Source organism: Myotis daubentonii, chromosome 14 (assembly GCF_963259705.1).
Source record: "Myotis daubentonii chromosome 14, mMyoDau2.1, whole genome shotgun sequence".
NCBI classification, from domain to species: Eukaryota; Metazoa; Chordata; class Mammalia; order Chiroptera; family Vespertilionidae; genus Myotis; species Myotis daubentonii.
The window spans coordinates 41,618,725-41,630,110 of record NC_081853.1 but is presented as its reverse complement, the minus strand read 5'-3'; the positions used below and the strand labels follow the sequence as shown (position 1 = coordinate 41,630,110).

Sequence of the window (11,386 nt, the reverse complement as noted above, 5' to 3'; positions counted from 1 at the left end):
ACATAGCATAAAACTTACATGAACAGTTGGGTTCGCAAAAGATTATTTATTAAAATGATCATCACCATCACCCTAACCACTACCATTAAGTTAGGGACACTGGAAGGCTGAGCGTTATAATCTCAGCTCTATTTTAGTTTCTACCACAGTGGTTCTCAAAGGTCAGTGCACACAGGAATCAATGGCTGGGCCCCACCCTCCAGAAATTCTGACTCAGTAAAGAGGTCTTGGGTGGAGTCCAAGATTCTGCATTTCTAATGGATCTGGAAACCACACCTTGAAAACCACAAATCTGCAAGATTAATTCCTATAATTGGCATAATTAGGGGTTAAAGCATCCCTGGCAACTGAATGTTCCCTATAAGTGAAGCTAACTTCAGGTGGGACATGTTCTTATTTCCATCCATTCTGATTAAAACTTTCCTAAAATATATCATTTTCACTTTCGTCTCTGTGAGCAGGTGCTCTTAAATACTTAAATTCACTTTGGGGCTGAAATCATCAATAGTTCATTTTGATTCCAGAAGAGATGATAAAGTATGGCTTTTGATACATGAACTTAAAGATCAACCTGAATATTTCTAGAATGTATTTCCAAAGGGTCAGTCATAGATCCATAAAAGAGATAGTGATGAAACAGGAGTCAGCATGATGAGTTCCTGAGAATAAGTATCTCAGGTTAACTTTATTTTTATTATTATTACTAGATTGTTAGACTGTTAAATTAGAGAAATGATGCAGGCATATATATATTGGACTAACCAGGAATATGAGGCAATATGAAGGTGTGTCGAGTTGGAGGAGTGTCATCCTGAGTAGATGTTTCTTCTAGTTTGCCAGTGGATTCTATCCTCAGTCCTGTCTTCCTTGTTCTCAATTTGGATGTAAACATACTAGTAGATGGCAAACTGAGCCAGAATAAAACACAATACCATTACCCATAGGTATTAAAACACAGGCAAGAAGACCACTTGACAGGCATAATAGTTTGGAGGCTTGGAAGGGAGGCCAAGGCGGACTTTCAAACCCCCCACTCCAATCCCCAACTGTGACTCTCTGATAGTTATGATCACTTCTTATGACACATGGCAGAATAGCCAACAAAGGTAGGCAACTGCCTCAGAGTTTTTGGTCTTTGTTGCCAGGATGACAGCAAATTACCTCTCCCAACACACTCATTACTGCCCATCCAACTTTTACCCCTTCACGTGTCTTCTTCCTTCAACCTGTTCTTAGATTGCTCTTTCAACTCTACAAAGATATGTGAAACCAGATCACCAAACTTGATAAGAAATATAAATGCCACAAGAGAAACAGACCAGTGAAAAACACAGGCCACCATTTGTGGGGTTTGGTCTTAGGATCTCAGAGGGTGTTTTTTCTATATTACGGAGAAACGAAATTATCCGAACTTTGGTCTCCAGAGCTGTCGTATGTTAACTAAAATAAAACCCAACCATCTATGTAGTTATCATTCACATTTCAATGATTGTGCTCATTTTATTAAAAAGTGACTTGGAAAATGGTTGCTAAAAGTGAATAGAAGGTAAAATAGCATCATGCTATATGTTCTGCTTAAATATACTTGTTCAATTAAATTGGGTTACAAACTCAATGTGTATATATACCCTACACTCACTAATCTCTCATTTGTTATTGCCAAGGGGATAATTCCTAATGACAGATGGAAAAAAATGGTTTTTTTTTTAAAAAAAAATATTGTATCAATAAAAATACCAGGTTTAACATGCCAAGAAAACCAATGATGCCAGGTGCTGAATTCATATTGCAATGTCCTTTGAACACCCAGCAGGAATAAACTGCTGAATCCAGATACCACGCGGTGCAAGAAAAAAGTGTTTTAAATGGAAAGGAATTCAGAGGAAACTTAAATAATTCTCATTTTACTTCGCTACTTTGTTCGACATCTTCTTTCCCTGAGTGGCACCATACTAGTGAGGACTCTCTTAACAACATATCAGTTTTATTTGATAAACTGTCTAATTCACACTTACCTCCCATAGTCAATGGGTTCTTAAGTCCAGGCTAGGTTGGGGTCAGACAGGTTTTTCATTTATCATTCCTAATGATCTGTGACTATTCCACTCGCTTAGGCTTTTATGTCTGAGATAAACATTTTGCTAACTAGTCATGGGTCATGCAAGCACATTAACTACTCCCTGCTAATTTGTCATCATTGGTCAGCTGACCTTCACTGGGTAAGCCAGATCCTCCCTTCTCTCATGATTCCATGGCGTTGGCAGTGGCAGTAACTATGTATTACTTTCTCTCATCCACAACCTGGGAAAATGAACCTGCATTTTAGAGTCCTTTCAACCTGATTAGGTTATATAACTGCTGATGTATTCTGAAAAGATGAATTGTTTTATATTGCAATGTTTCCACTGAGTAATAGCGTATCATGCGGGTAAGTCAGGAGAAAAGTATCAAATTACAAATTTAAATACACTGGCTCTGTATTTAGAGATATTTATAAAAGGGGATGAGGTGATATAAGATATTCAGGTACATTCTAGTGGTGCTGTGTATTTCCTAGGTTATTAATTCCTTAGCTACACTTTTGGGAAATACTGCCAAACAAAAGAATTGTAAGTAATCCATAATTACTGAATGTGTATTTTTTTTTTATCTTAGTAGCCACGTTTGTAAAAATCATCTCATTTCTTGGTCCAATCATTTCTATCTATTGGGCAGTTTGTGAGAAGTATATTACTTGAAATGTCATGCTTGCAGGATTTTTTTTTTCTTTTCCTGCTTTTTAAGGAAAACATTGTTTAAATGAAATTAAATTGTTTTTAATAGAAGTGGATTAAATAACATGTTATTAATAAGCTCCATATTTTTCTCTATTCTCTATAAGATGCTGAAACATGCCAGCAAGCAATTTCTTAACCTAGAAAATCATTTCAGCAGCAAAGTTCAAATGCTCTGACAGTGGGAGGTAGAAACAGTGGTTCTCAACTGGGGATGAGCTTGCCCCCTAGGGGACATTTGGCAAAGTCAGGAGACATTTTTGGTGGGACCAGGAGGAGGAGGGGGAGGAAGAGGTGGATGTATGTGCTACTGGCATACAATGCAAAACACAACGATTTACCCAGCCCAGAATGTCTATGGTTCTGAGATAGGGAAACCCTGGTCTAGAATCTTGTTTTAAATGCAAGTGAAAACCACTGAGGCAGGCTGAACTTCACTTACTGGACCCCTATCCTTTTCAAAGGTGAGAATGTAGCAACCCTCAAACATGAACTCGACCTAGGATACAGGAAGAAAGAAACCTTTGTTCCTTTGTGTTCCAAGTCTCATTAAGAAATACAAGTGCAAGAACCATTCCATTATAATGATTCGTGACCACATGCTCTTTAGTTCCTACAAATTGTCTTATTTGTTCTTCTTAACTTTAATATGCTGTAAATTGGGGCATGGCATCACCACACACCATGAAATGTGTTCGCCCCTTTTCTAATTGTGCATAAGCTGATGGTTGAAGTGTATGCTATCCTTCTGCTTTTAATTCTGCTCATAGAGCATAGCATTTAAAACAGGGTGATAATTCAAAGCGCATGTTCTTCTAAACTTTTTTGTTCAAACCTAACAATATGACAAAAGAAAAACACTGAAAAACTGAGATGGCGCTTCAGGATAAATATAAATCATATATTTCACAATGATTTGAATGTTGGTTCTTTCTTTTTCAGGATACACTCTGGTATATTCTCTTGCAACTTTATTCTTTTGTTCTGTCTTGCCCATTGCTTTAATCCTGACTTGATCTATATATATATATGAACATATATATATGTTTAGGATATATATATAAACATATATACATATATATGTTTAGGAGATATATATATATATATATATATATATATATATATATATATATATATATCTCCTAAACATTTTTCCCACTGACCACTGCCATCCTATCTAATAAAAGAGAAACATAGTACTTAGGCATACCTCCACTACCCTTCCCATTGGCTAATCAGGGTAATATGCAAATTAACTGCCAGCCAAGATGGAAGCTGGCAGCCAGGCAGCTTGAAGCAAACATGAGGCTTGCTTGCTTCAGTGACGGAGGAAGCCAACATTCCCCGCCTGCCACTGCCGGCCTCTGAGCTTGCAGTTTGAAACATTGTTACAAATATAGAAGCTAAACAAAACCCCAGAAACCTGCTTTCAGCCAGCCAGGATCTCAGAGCTGGAGTTGAAACAGTGTTTCGATTATAGAACCCAAACAAACCAGATACCTGTTTTCAGCAGCTGAGGCCTAAGAGCTGGAGCCAAGCCTCAGAGCTAAAGCTGGCCCAGAATTTTTAAAAAAAGAAAAAAAGGAGCAGTTGGGAGCTTCATTCACCCGCCAGCCTGCAAACAGCCCTCAGCCCCTCACCCAGACTGGCCAGGCACCCCAGTGGGGACCCCCACCCTGAAGGGTGTGTGACCAGCTGCAAACAGCCATCATCCTCATCCAGGCTGGCCAGGCACCCCAGTGGGGACCCCCTCCCTGATCCAGGACACCCTTCAGGGCAAACCAGCCGGCCCCCACCCATTCACCAGGCCTCTATCCTATATAGTAAAAGGGTAACATGCCTCCCAGCACCGGGATCAGTGGAGCCGCAAGGCCTCCTGGCACCGGGATCAGTGTGACAGGGGGCAGCGCTCAAACCCCCTGATCACCCTGCGGCTCTGTGTGTGACAGGGGGCAGGGCCACAACCTCCCTATCTGCCCTGCTCTGTTCGTGACAGGGGAAAGCACCCCAACCCCCTTATCAGCCCTGCTCTGTGCCTGATATGGGGGAGCTCCCCAACCCCCTGATCGCCCTGCGGCTCTGTGTGTGACAGTGGTGGTGCCCCAACCCCCTGATCGGCCCTGCTCTGTGTGTGACAGGGTGTGGCGCCCCAAACCCCCCCTCCACGGGCCCTGCTCTGTGTGTGACGGGGTAGAGCCATAACCACTCCATCGGCCCTGCCCTGAGTGTGACAGTGGCGATGCCCCATCTCCCCTATCGGCCCTACTCTGTGAGTGACAGGGGGGAGCTCCCCAACACCCTGATCGACCCTGCTCTGTGCATGACAGGGTACGGAGCCCCAACCCCCCTGATGGGTCCTGCTCTGTGAGTGACAGGGGGCAGCGCCCCAACCCCCTGATTGGCCCTGCTCTGTGCGTGACAGGGGGTGGCGCCGCAACCTCCCCATCGACCCTGCTTTGAGTGTGACAGGGGGCAGTGCCTCAACCCCCCAATCGGCCCTACCCTGAGCGTGACTGAGAGTGGCATCGCAACCTCCTGATCCGCCCTGCTCTGTGCATGACGGGGGCGGTGCCCCAACTCCCCAATCGGCCCTGCTCTGAGCCTGACCAGGGGCTGCACCTAGGGATTGGGCCTGCCCTCTGCCACCCGGGAGCAGGCCTAAGCCAGCAGGTCGTTATCTCCCGAGGGGTCCCAGACTGCGAGAGGGCACAGGCCGGGCTGAGGGACCCCCCCGAGTGCACAAATTTTTGTGCACCAGGCCTCTAGTCTATAATAATAAAAGCGTAATATGCTAATTATACTGGAAGTCCTCCCAAACGACCTTCCAGATGAAGCCAGAGCTGTGAGGGGAGCCCGGGTCTCAGGTGCCAGAGGGAAGCCGGTTCTGGCAGCCAGAGGAAGGAAGGCCTACTCTTGCATGAATTTTGTGCATCGAGCCTCTAGTATATTATAAAACCCTTTCTTATAGCTTAGAGTTTAAGCAAATTATCCTCGATAATTTCTTACAAGTCTCCATTTACTGGTCTGTAAATGGAAATACTTCTACTCTCTCTCTGAGAGGATTGTTGTGTATAAGTAGGAAACTGGGAGCTTAGAAGGTGTCTGGCACATAATAGATGCTCATTAAATAAAGCTATTATTTCTTTATGAAAAAAAATCAGAGCAGGATTTTGAAACCATATAATCAGCAATATTTATTAAGCACCATCTATGTAGTATTTGGTACTGTTCTAGGTGTTTGGGAGACTTCAGAAAGCAATGTAGACAAAAACAAACCCTACTTTCATGGAACTGGCACACACACACACACACACACACACATACAGAGAGAGAGAGAGAGAGAGAGAGAGAGAGAGAGAGAGAGACAAAGGCAAGCACATACACAGGTAAAAGCACATGCACACACAATGATAATATAAACAACCTGCAGCTCTTCCCTTACTTATTTTAGAAAATAAATGAGAGTAAGCACTCCTCCTGCAGTTGGCCAAAATGGAATGGTCAGGGACAATTAAGAATTCTGGAGGAAGATTTTTCTTTCGAATACCATTTCTTTGGAGTTTCAAGGAAAATAAAGGTATATTTATAGAAAGTAGGAAGATGATCTCTCTTAAGAAAAAAATCACATATAATGGCAATCGGTACCAAACCATGGGGAAGGAGGGAATAGGCTTTTTAGACACCATTTTATTTTATTTTTTAAATATATTTTTTATTGATTAAGATATTACATATGTGTCCTTATCCCCACGTTACCCCCTACCCCCCCCCCCCCCCCGCTCATGCCCTCACACCCCACCCCACCCCCCGTTGCCCGTGTCCATTGGTTAGGCCTATATGCTTGCATATAAGTCCTTTGGTTGATCTTTCCTCCTTACCCCCACCCTCCCCTCCCTTCCCTCCAAGGCCCGACAGTCCAATCAATGCTTCTCCGTCTCTGGATCAGTCCTTGTTCATCAGTTTATGTTGTTCATTATATTCCACAAATGAGTAAGATCACATGGTATTTATATGCTCTCCAGTTCCATCCATGCTGTGGCAAATGGTAAGAATTCCTTTTTCTTCTTCTTCTTCTTAAAGAATACCTTTCAACATTTCTTATAATGCTGGTTTGGTAGTAATGAACTCCTTTAGCTTTTTCTTATCTGTGAAGCTCTTTATCTGACCTTCTATTCTGAATGATAGCTTTGCTGGATAAAGTAATCTTGGTTGTAGGTTCTTGCTATTCATCACTTTGAATATTTCTTGCCACTCTCTTCTGGCCTGCATGGTTTCTGTTAAGAAATCAGCTGACAGTCGTATGGGTACTCCCGTGTAGGTAACTGACTTTCTTTCTCTTGCTGCTTTTAAGATTCTCTCTTTGTCTTTTGCTCTTGGCATTTTAATTATGATGTGTCTTGGTGTGGTCCTCTTTGGGTTCCTTTTGTTTGGGGTTCTCTGCGCTTCCTGGACTTGTAAGTCTATTTCTTTCACCAGGTAGGGGAAGTTTTCTGTCATTATTTCTTCAAATAGGTTTTCAATATCTTGCCCTCTCTCTTCTTCTGGTATCCCTATAATTCTGATGTTGGTACGCTTGAAGTTGTCCCAGAGGCTCCTTACACTATCTTCATATTTTTGGAATCTTTTTTCTTTTTTCTTTTTCAGTTGGGTATTTTTTGTTTCTTTGTATTTCAAATCTTTGACTTGATTCTTGGGATCCTCTTGTCTGCTGTTGGATCTTTGTATATTATTCTTTATTTCAGTCAGTGTATGCTTAATTTCTAGTTGGTCCTTTTTCATATCCTCGAGGGTCTCACTAGATTTCTTGAGGGTCTCACTAAATTTATCGGCGGTTTCCATAAAATTCTTGAAAAACCTTATAAACATGGTTTTGAACTCTATATCCAGTCGTTTGCTTTCCTCCATTTCTGTCATTTGTGACCTGTTTCTTTGTCTCCGCATTTTTTATGCTTCCCTGTGTTGGTAGAGTGGTTTTGTGTGCTAGGTGTCCTGTAGGGCCCAGTGACTCAGCCTCCCCAGTTACCTGAGGTGGACACTCTTGATGCACCCCCTTGTGGGCTTTGTGCACAGTCTTGTTGTAGTTAAGCCTTGATTGTTGTAGGATCACTGGGAGGAATTGACCTCCAGGCCAATTGGCAGTGAGAATCGGCTGTGTCTGCAGTGGGAGAACTTCTGTGCTGAAGACACCCTTCTGGGGCAAGACTTGCTTCAGTGGGGCTTTGGTGCTCACTGAGTCTGCCCCCTGGGTGTGTCCCTTATGGATCTGAGGAGTTGTAATCCGGATGGTCCCCCTCTGACCACTGGGTACACTGGCTCTTGGAGGTTACCCAGCAGGAGCTACGAAGAGAACTGCAGATTCCCCTTCCTTTTTTGAAGTTTGGAGGTGCCCTGATGAGGCCCAGCTGTGAAGCAATGAAAGCTGCTGTGGGCCTTGGGTCTTCTCTTGGAAGTTCTGGGTCTGTCTGGCCCAGCTGCAGTTTGTTAGGTAATTTTCAGGTTGCAAAGGGCCAGGGCATTCATATGCAAAAGCCTCTGCCGCAGCCTGGGTGGGGCGGGGTCTCAGGGAATCAAAGGGTGGAGCAAGGAACTATGGCGGATTCTCAGCCCTGCCCTAAAGGGCCGCGCGTCTCAGTGTCCTGATAATTTAATTGCTGCAAGCACCTCTGAGGGAAAGCCGCCCTCGAGTTCCGAGTTCTGCCTGCTGCCAGACAGTCCAGTTTCTCCCCGTATGAATCCTGGGTCCCCAGAGACTTCCCAGAACCGGAGTTCAGAGCAGTCGGGAGCTTGTTTAGACACCATTTTAATAGCTGGCGAGATCATGGAAGAAGAAATATATCCACAGTAGATTTACTTATTCCTCTTGAACATAAAAATAAACAATCCATAGACTGCAAACAGACCAAGTAAATGAGAGCACAACATAATTGCTAAAATATGCATGAAAAGGGAATAAAAACTCATTACAGAATACATGAGTTCTTGGTAGAAATTCTTTCTCTGTCTCAGAACTTTGCCATCTCTTTGCCTGAAATAATCCCCCCGCCTCTCCTCTTCACCTGACTGGTTCCTGCTCATCCCTCAGCACTTAGCTGAAATGTTCCTTTCAACTAAGAGACACCTTCCCTGACTACCCCATCTAAATTAGGTGCCTTCACTCACCACCCTCCCTTATTTATCCTCTCTTTGTCTGTCTGTCTATTATCTATCTATCTATCTATCTATCTATCTATCTATCTATCTATCTGGATATATATTTTAGGTGTCCTTCTACCCCACTTGAGTCAAAGTTCTACAAAGAGAGAAAATCATTTTATATTGGCCACCATGATTTTTCCAGAACCTACTTTTTCCTCAGTAAATGTTTATGGATGAAAAAAAAGCTACTCACTCAGGGTACGTTGACTGCCAAGAGCCCTGACACAATCAAAGCATGCTTCCTTTAGTTCTCTTGATAAGCTGAATACACCCTGCCCCTGTTGTTCTGTGTGCAAACACATTGCATTATTTGGCCTCAGTCTATTTTTTCCCTGCGTATGTGGCAGAAAGTGAAAAATTCTTGGTATGGTGATAATCCCCTAGGCCCAAGCAAGGAACCAGGGGTAGGTAAGGCTTCTTGGAAGATGTTGCTCAATTAAGAGAGGAGAATGAAAGGGACCTATGGTTGTTCTCATTTGGAACTTCTCAAACGACATGTTTGCCACTAAACCTCAGCCATTTGCCTCAATCAGATCCTAGCCACATGACATTGCTGATTCTCCCCTCCAGTGGTGGAGCCCATTTTCCCTTCCATCCAACCTAGGCTGAACATGCGACTTGCTTTGACCAATAGAACTTAAGCACATGATGTGACATAAGCAGAGACCTGAAAGTGCTTGTGCTTTGGCGCTTGCCCTCCTGATGGTCTTTGGGCCCTGAGATCACCACCATGTGAAGAAGCGGATGAGGAGCAAAGCTGATCCACCACAGCTGAGGGCCTCCCAGCCTGACCAGTCGACACCACCAAACATGTGAGTGAAATGATCAGAGATTACCCAACCTCAAATTAAGAAACTGCCCAGCTAACCCACACAACCATGGGAAAGTAAATGGTTTCTGAATTAAGCCACTAATTTGGGAAGTGATTTGTTAGGCAGTCCAGCTAACTGATACAGTCACAGGTAGCATATTACTATGTGACTGGTCCAGGAGTCTATAAATTGTAAGTTTGGCACTAGTACCCTAAGATTGTCCAAGGTATAAAAAGGGACTTCCTGATCCAAAGTTTGGGACTCACTGCATTCTAAAGCATTTTCCACTTAGAGATTTGCAAAATAAACTGTGTATTAAAATTCTGAGGAGCCATGCAGTAAAAGAAAAGATACCTGCTTAAAAAATGCTAAAGATACCCTCCCCTTTTTCAACTTTTATGACCTCTTGGCATCACAGTGTTGGCATCAACATCATTGCTGAAACCCTACTCTGAATGCAATGGAAAGGGGACTGAAGAAGAACTGTGAGATCTTGGTTCTGGTTCAAGGTGTAGAGTTTACAAGCTGTAGAGCCTTTCACAAATCTAATGGGGTAAAATTAGATAAAATGAGAGACATAATTTCTTCCTTTCTAGGCCACCACCCTATTCGTGTCACCTTGGTTGGAAATTTTAAAAATGATGCATGACAATTTGTCTTCTGTATTATATTCTGTTTTTGATGAGTCATGGCAACTCTAAAGTGGCAAATCATTCATTCATCTTGAAATCTTTGTTGAGAGTTTGAATGCTGGGGACATATTAGTGACCCAGTCTCTCTATGACAGCTTGTATTCTAATAGAGGGGGTGGTACATTTGTTCAACTGAGGAATCTACATTGACACATTATAATCATTAAAAGTCCATAGTTTACATGACAATTCACTTAGTGTTGTGCCTTCTATGGTTTGGACAAATGTGGGATGACATGTATCCATCATTGTATCATACAGAGATTTTCACTGCCCTAAAAATCCTCTGTGCTCCACCTATTTATCCCTTCCCCCACCCCAACCAGTGGCAACTGATCTTTTTATTGTCTCCATAGTCCTGCCTTTTCCAAAATGTCACATTCTTGAAATCATACAGTATGTAGCCTTTTCATATTGGGTCTTGTCATGTAAGAATATTCCTTTAAGTTTCTTTTATGTTCTTTAATTACTTGATAGCTCATTTCTTTTTAGCACTGAACAATATTCTGTTGTGTGGATGTACCGCAGTTTATTTATTCATTTACCTATTGAAGAACATCCTGGATGCTTCCAAGTTTGGGAAATTATGGATAAAGCTGCTATAAACAGCTGTGTGCAGATTTTTGTAGGGACATACTACTACGTTTTCAGATTCTTTGGGAAAATGCCAAGGAATTCAATTGCTCAATTATATGGTAAGAGTATATTTAATTTTGCCAAACTGTCTTCCAAAGTGCTGTATCATTTTGCATTCCCATCAGTAATTAATGAGAGTTCTTGTTGCTCCCCATCCTTGCCAGCATTTGTTCTTGTTAATGTTCTGAATTTTGGCCAGTGTAATAGGTGTGTAGATGTCTGGTTGTTGTTTAAATTTGTATTTCTTTAATGACATAAGGTATGGAGCAGGGGTCCT

At 42.4% G+C, this 11,386-nt stretch overlaps 1 pseudogene; it reads right to left on the bottom strand.

Annotated features, from left to right (window-relative positions):
- Positions 1–1,717: 1,717 nt before the first annotated feature.
- On the bottom strand, positions 1,718–1,848 carry LOC132215998 (small nucleolar RNA SNORA8; annotated as a pseudogene).
- Positions 1,849–11,386: the final 9,538 nt, after the last annotated feature.